Source organism: Gadus morhua, chromosome 11, assembly GCF_902167405.1.
Source record: "Gadus morhua chromosome 11, gadMor3.0, whole genome shotgun sequence".
Taxonomy (NCBI): Eukaryota; Metazoa; Chordata; class Actinopteri; order Gadiformes; family Gadidae; genus Gadus; species Gadus morhua.
In genome coordinates, this window is record NC_044058.1 from 19,408,315 (window position 1) to 19,415,814 (window position 7,500).

Sequence of the window (7,500 nt, forward strand, 5' to 3'; positions counted from 1 at the left end):
ATTTCAACCAAATTACATTACATCACCACAAAGTGGCTTTGCTCTACGTTCATCATATAACGTACTAATGTGTAGGGTTATTTTTTTGCGGGGGGGAAATCACTCGACACGTGTACTTGTCGTTTTTATGGAGGCCATTGATTATCTTAATGATGGTGCCTTTTGCACTCACTCTTTGCCTGAGTCTCCTGCCTTCTCTTTCTAACTGTGTCTTGTCAACATGAGGTCATCGGCTGCTTTAAGCCCGGTGATGTCATCCCCCTCATAAACAATCTTCCTCCCAGGGGTCGGTCTCTCTCTCTCTCGCTCTGTCATCCTCCCTCCCTCTCTCTCTCTCTCTCTCTCTGAGCTGAGGTCATCTCACAGTGAGGGTTGCACTGAGATCCATCTCTATTTGTCGGTTTGGATTTCTTAACCCTTAAAGGCATGGATTTATTTTGTTTTCATTTTATTGAACTCAACAACTCCACAACGAAAAATTAAAATAATAATAGCAGTCAGGAGCGGTCGTCTTTCAAAGGGCTTTCATCGTCGCGTGATCTTACACTTTGTAGTTTTTCTTCAGTTCATTGTATTTATTAAATGTATAATTTTTATTTGCTGACATGTCTTTATTTTTTTTTTTTTCGGCCCCTGAATGTTGTACTCTACGCTTTGATAAACGTCCAGATGATTGGCCCGGTGTGTTGTTGTAGCCAGTACAATGAGCTCATCCTGCTCTCTGCCTGCTGTCAAATCTAATCTTGTACTCACCCTCGCCCCCCCTCCCTCACTGCCTCCTGACTTCCTTCCCCTCCCCACAACGTTGTACTTGGATGAGAACCTGATTAGTTGTTGAGTCAACATTGAATAGAAAAGGAAAAAACACATGCATTTTTATAACAATATAATTCCTCAACTCCCCGTTAGAATGATGCGCTATTATAGGAATAGCCCTGTACAGAGTGTACAGCGATTATCCAATTAGACCCAGCGGAACACATTCAGCCTTAAAATATCCAGATAAACATGAAAATCATCCCAAGGGTTTGGATCTCATCGTAGTCATACCTGGGGAAAAAATAATGGCATATAATATACATGAATACACGTAACACATTTTCATAACAGATTTCACCGGTTGAAATGGTGGCGTGATCGCTGCTTCCATCCGTGACCTTTTCTGGGCCTGCATGCTGCATTAATGCAGTAATTAGAGTGTTATACACAGGAACACGTTGTCTTCTGTGGACCTGTTTTAAGAGCTGCAAACTCTTAGCTACAATTACCTGGAAATCACCTGTTTGGGCAACATAAAAGGCATTCCAGCCGTCAGAGTATACATATCAAATAAAAGGAGGTGATTCCTGGACCACTTGGCAAGAGGCGGCACGTATGATTTTCATCAAGCATTTGCAAACGGGCAACACACCTTTTTTTGTTTTTTCTTCCCTTTTATTTTCTTCTAATCCTTGTTTTCCAACGGATCTGGCCTGGTTCCATATCTGGGGCTTGGGCCAAGAGTGGTGCCCCCCTGTTGGTGTTGGAGCAGGGATGGCAACAATAGAAGGGGGCATTTCATCAGCCTGGAGAAGGGGGGGGGGTTGGACTGAAGGCGTGTGTACAATGGGGACTCCTGTGTCCTTGGACGGTGAGGGGAAGGTGATGTGAATCATGGGAACGTTATTGGCTAACTAGGAGCCGGGTTTTATGGAGCGGCAAGCAGCTGCAGATGGCCTGGAGCAACTCAGGATGGGATCTCTCATCTAGCCAAGAGACCCGGGTTCACTCCAAACCTGTGGTGTGTTCGTGTGCGTGTCTGCGTATGTGTGTGTGTGTGTGTGTGTGTGTGTGTGTGTGTGTGTGTGTGTGTGTGTGTGTGTGTGTGTGTGTGTGTGTGTGTGTGTGTGTGTGTGTGAGTGTGTGTCAGAGTGTGTGTTTGTGGTGTTTGGGGGTAAGTGGTGTTTGTGTGGGTGTGTGTTTGTGTGTACAGTCTTTTTCCCCTTTCCAACGCCCCCCTGACTTAATCTGTCTCTCTCTCTTTCTGTTTTTCTCTCTTGTCTTTTGCTGGCTTTAACTCTATCGCCTGCCTCTGCAGTTTCTCTCCCTCTTTCTCACTCTCTCTCGCTCTCTCTCTGTCTCTCTGTATCTGTCTCTCTCTCTCTCTCTTTTCTCCCACGTCTCCCTCACTCTCTCTCTTTTTTCCCTAGTCTCTGTCTTTTTCTCTCTCTCTCGTCTCTCTGTCTCCCTCTCTCCCACGCTCCCTCTCTCTCTCTCATTTGTGGATGCCTAAGTTGATCTGAGTTCGTACTTTACAATGCAGCCCAGCTGTTTTAACTGTTCAAATCTCTGCCACATGTGATGTCAGCTGATCTGTGCTGTGAGAAGCCCCTCCAGCCACACTCAATACAATTTCGAGTGTAATAAAGGAGTGGGGAGGAAGGGGGAAGGGAAGGGGCGGCATTTTAAGACCAGGGTGTAACCGGTGTACTTTGGGAATTGACCAGAAATTTTGGCAACAACTAAGGAACCGAACATAAGATGCTTAGGTGAATATGTAGGGTTTGTTCATGCTCGTGTTTTGGCTGCACTCTCGGTGACTTCTGCACTATAGCGTAACACAATTGGGATTATGTTTGTTTTTTCTGTAAATATTTTCTCTCAGACCAAGAGCACCAACCCAAGACCTTCGACATGTATGCCTGTTGACTTCTGTAGCAATAATAAGTCTAATACAAATGCCTTGAAAATGTTCTGTACACTTATGTAGATACTTTAGCCCCGAACTGTGTTGGGTCATGAGTAACGAGTCATGCTTCGTATCCAAGGACCCCTTCAAAAGGTGTCCAGGGTTGGTCAATGATGTGTTATTACATTGCTAAGGTTCACCATGTGCTTTCTCTTACCAGAGTAGTGTGATGAAGGACACAAAACCTTGTTGCTGGTGGGTAACCAATAGGCTCGCTGCTGTTGTGACTCTGTTATGGGAACTAATACCTTGTGTTGTTTGTCCAATTTCAAGGACATTGTAACAAACCGCTAGCATCATAAATACCAAGGCCTGACCTTTACCGAGTTCGGAGCTAGCTTTTTCTAGCCTTTGATAAATCAGAGATTTCTTATGAAGTTTTCAGACTTTTTAACAAAATGTCTGACCTTCTTCTCTCACGGTCAGACAGATATTCACATAAACAGCAGAGGGGGGTCTATGCTGGACCTCATCATGAGCTGAACTTCTACAGTCGTATGCATCCCTGATCCTGATGAACCACACAGTCTGACTCCATTACAGATCTGTACTGCTGCTCAAACTGCACATTCTCATAGGTGATAACATAACAAGGAAATAGACAACCAATCATGTGTGTCATTTAGGGATTCTCAGGGGAGTGGCAAACGCTAGAGTGCTATGATGTGTTCAAAACTGGCTCAGTGGGTAGTGTATAGGGTAGTCTCACAAATCAAACTTTAGATTAATGTCTAGAGTCTGACAGCAGATCAGACTTGATCAAATCTGGTAGAATGGAGCATTTCCCGTCACACACTTCATATTTATATCGACCAATCATGTTGCCAGAGGGGAACATCTGGAATTGTAATTGACAAACATAAACTTGGCCGACAGTAGCCAATTGTAAAACAGCGCCTGTTAAGGTTTTAATTCAACACCATGTAGAACGGCGACTGTGGCAATACTCTAAAAGCTTTATCCACACGTGCAAATCAGTTTTATCCAGTCGAATATCTCTGAAACGAAACAGGACACCAGCCATGACCCCGCCCATTGCGGTTTTTGGATTACGGGCCAGGCTCTGTGCCGTCTCCGCCTAGAGGTTCTGCCATAACATGGGACCCTTTGGATCCAAGATGAGGTGGAGGATGATCGCTCCTTTTCTCTCCATCCACATGGGAACACCTAGAGCCAAGCGGGTATGGGATATCGATAGTGACAAAACAAGCACTTTACCAGACGCTTCTGGTCGTTTAACATCTGTGTTGGGGGACGGATGACCAAAAAATGAAAGGAAGAAAATAGCTCCTCCAAAGGCCAAACTCTTGACTTGACGTGAGTGTTGCAGGTCTGATTATGTCGTGCGGGGCTCGTAAATCAGAGCAGTTGGTTGGTTGCCGGAATCAGCAGCGGGGGCTGATCTTTAATAGCGTCGTATTGATGATGGATCATAGAAACCTTGGTCTCGGGGGAGGGGGCTGTGTGAACTTGTACCAGCTCCATTCTTCTGTTTTTTCGGTGGAATTACTGCACGTCTTTGACACTATTGCGTCTCGCCCATCTGCCATGTGCCACTGATTTAAGCAGATATACGCCACAGCAGACATGGCTTTTGCTTCCATGGTGTTGATTAAATCGGAGGGGAGTGTTTGTGTGTGCGTGTGTGTGTGTGTGTCGGTGTGTGTGTGTGGGGGTAGGTGTGTGTACAGTGGCATGTGAGAGGAGAGGATGACAGCCACCCTTTTTGCTAAAATTGACCTCAGCCTTCGTCATGGTGACATCATTGGTGACAGCATCACTCAGCACCACACGTTGTCATCGTTCTGAAGCCCCGCCCCTTATCTGCCATGACTTGATGAATGCCATCACCTGCGTATTGCATGCATCAGTCATATCTGGCTGATAGAGAGAGGGGAGGAGGGAGAGACGGATGGATCGGGGGTTAGAGATGTAAGTAGCAGTGCCCTGCAGGCCTCTGCAGGTACTTAATATCTGCCAGGAAGTAAGCATCCACTGGCAGGATATCATGTATAAACTTTATTTGTGTAGCCCCTTTTAAAACGTTTACAGTGTTTAAACATGCACAATAAAAGCTAATAAAGGCAGGGAGGCTTTAAGAGGAGAAAATAGGAGGGGGGAGGGGGGGGGGGGGGAGGATACAGAAATGGCTAGCGCAGTGGCTACTGTTGTTCGACTCAAAGCTGAAAGGTTCCGGGTTTGATTCTCAATGTCCGACACAGCCTGTGTGTAGGTCTATGCTTGAGTAGGCCGCCCTAATCCCTCCCTGACACCAGCTCCTTGAGGACTTCATAGTTCATAGTTCATACATCTGAATTTGCTGTAAATTGCCTTGAATTAACGTGTCTCCTTAATGACTAAATATTATAGTAAATACCAGATAGCAACTAGTAATGATTTCATGTGTTTATTCTGTCATGGTGTCCCATGATGTCATCTCTGCATAATTGTCAGCTGTTTTTCACCGGCGATCTTTGTTATGTGTTGGCTCCGATGCCCCAATCCTCAAGGCCATATGACATCATCTGCACGCAGCAGAAACAATTATGCCCTATAAGTCTCCTATCTTGAAACCCACGGTGTTCAGATATGGGAGAAACTATTCGAGAAATGTTTTTCATGCCACTTGTCGGCAGATATGATATGTCAAATAATAAACGGGTGGTTAAATAAACTCAGTTTTACGGTTTCCTTTTAAACAATATTGCTGATTAAGTTGGCCAGGGAATGAGAGCATTGGTGCACTGTGAGTTCTCACGGACATAAGTGTAGCGCATTCCAGGGTAAATTCAAAAAAGAAATATCAGGAATACAAATTATGCATGCAGACACAAAACACAAAGCAAAGAGATTGGCTGTGGTAATGCACCGTTTTCTTTTCATCGTCTGCAAAAGTCTAGCCCTAATTATCCACAGTCCTGCCAATTATTTTGAGGGGGTTTCCTTTTTATTAATTTCAGGATGCAAATCTGGTTAAACACACTGTCAGTGACTGTCCTACGCCCGGTCCGAGTTAGATTAGGAACAGATTCTACCATTTCAGATGGAAATCCACCATGGAGAAGAGAGTTTTCTTACTCCTTAGGTATCTGTGCAACTGCGGTGGACACAGCCTCAAAGTCTCAACAGGAATAGATATGGTATATAGACTAGTAAACGTTCTGTTGGCGTTATTGCACTATACGGTAGCTCTATATCAGAACGGTGGCAGATTTCACAGAAGCCTCAGAGCCAAGTAACATCCCCCCGTTAAAATCAAGCGCTCGCAATGTACAGTTGGTAAACCTGTGTGTATATTTGTGTGTGTGTCTGTGCATATGTGTGTATATATTGCCCACCCTCACACAGTCACAAGCAAGATGTATTCACTTTGTGTTTCCATGCAGATATAGACTGGATGCGTTGGCGTTTCATAAGGAGATTACAAATAACATTTTTTTTTAAACATACATTTATAAAATACATTTATTCAGTTGATATTCCCATTGGAATGGACACATCTTTACATGGGTAGACTCTTCAATTCTAGGGTCAGTATCATCCCTGTTTACTGCAGCATTTGTATAGTTGTCCCCTCCCCCAGCCCCCCCAAGCAATGACGACCTATGAGTCTTTACACTACGGTAGTATTTTAAGTCACCATTGACTCACCGTTTCACCCCAGTCATTTCATTTCACACCGTTGGTAGTTAGTGGGAACTAAGTCGCCCACAGATGGATTCTGGCTGTCTCTCGTGACGGGGTGGAGGAACACTGCGTTTGAACCTCGGCATCCAGGCGTCTCTGTGTGTGACTCAGGCGTCCACAGCTTTTATATCAGCCACAATCAGTCAAAGCTACCGAGGGTGGGGGGGCTAAACTCAGTAATTAACGCTGTCTCTGGACCAGGCTGGGAAATTACATTTTTTATAACAAGCATTCTTTTATGGCCGGCCATATAATACGTTTTGGGAGCATTATGGATGTGTTCCAGGGCAATTTGATTAAAATGATGGGACATATATAACAGTATGTATATTTATGGTGATTCGTTGAATCTAACTCTAACTGAAAAACTAATCTGGGCCTGCTTGGAAAATAGGTTTTGAAATACAGAAGCTAACACTATTATTCTACATGCGCATTTAAAAGCTTCTGTCATCCCAATTTTTAAGCCAATGTGTGACTGGACTCAAACAAACACATTGTGTTGCGGTGCCTGGTGTGAGTTTAAGGTTGAGGACGGTGTGGTGTGTGAGTGGTATTTAATGCATGCGTGCGTGTGTTTGTGCGGTATCCATCGCCGGCCCTTCAATGATTCACGAAGTGACGATGCCAGCGAGTGTGGTTCCTTTTTTACTCGTATGAATCATTAAAATCAAAGCCCAGCCGTATGGTAGCACGGTGTTCCTGATTTCCCCTGGGGCGTCGTGTTCTCTGCGTGCCACGGTGCCAGGCTGTGAGGCTGTGAGCCAGCGACCGACGACTGAGCCCTGTCGTCACCCCAGTCAGGGTGTTCGATGACTCACCGTGTGGTAATAGTAGTGTGCGCTGTGCGGTAGTTTATGCTTGAATGTCTCTGAATATGGCGGTGTGATGTCATTTGTCAACCTCGAAAGGGGCACAACACTGTTCATCCGAAGATCACCTGTCAAGACAGCTAAAGTATAAGAATAGTGATTAAAACAAAAAGGAACGACACAACACAATGTCGTTCGGCTCAACACAAATTAATTATTTTTTAGCAGGTTTGACAGCAGCAGGGTTTGTGTGTGTGGTTGTGTGTGTCTGTG

General features: G+C 44.8%; 1 long non-coding RNA gene across 1 annotated transcript in view; it reads left to right on the top strand.

The window, feature by feature from the left end:
• LOC115554006 (uncharacterized) overlaps positions 1-7,500 on the top strand; it is a 90,040-nt gene that overhangs the window by 33,614 nt on the left and 48,926 nt on the right. The gene's annotated exons all lie outside the window — the stretch shown is intronic.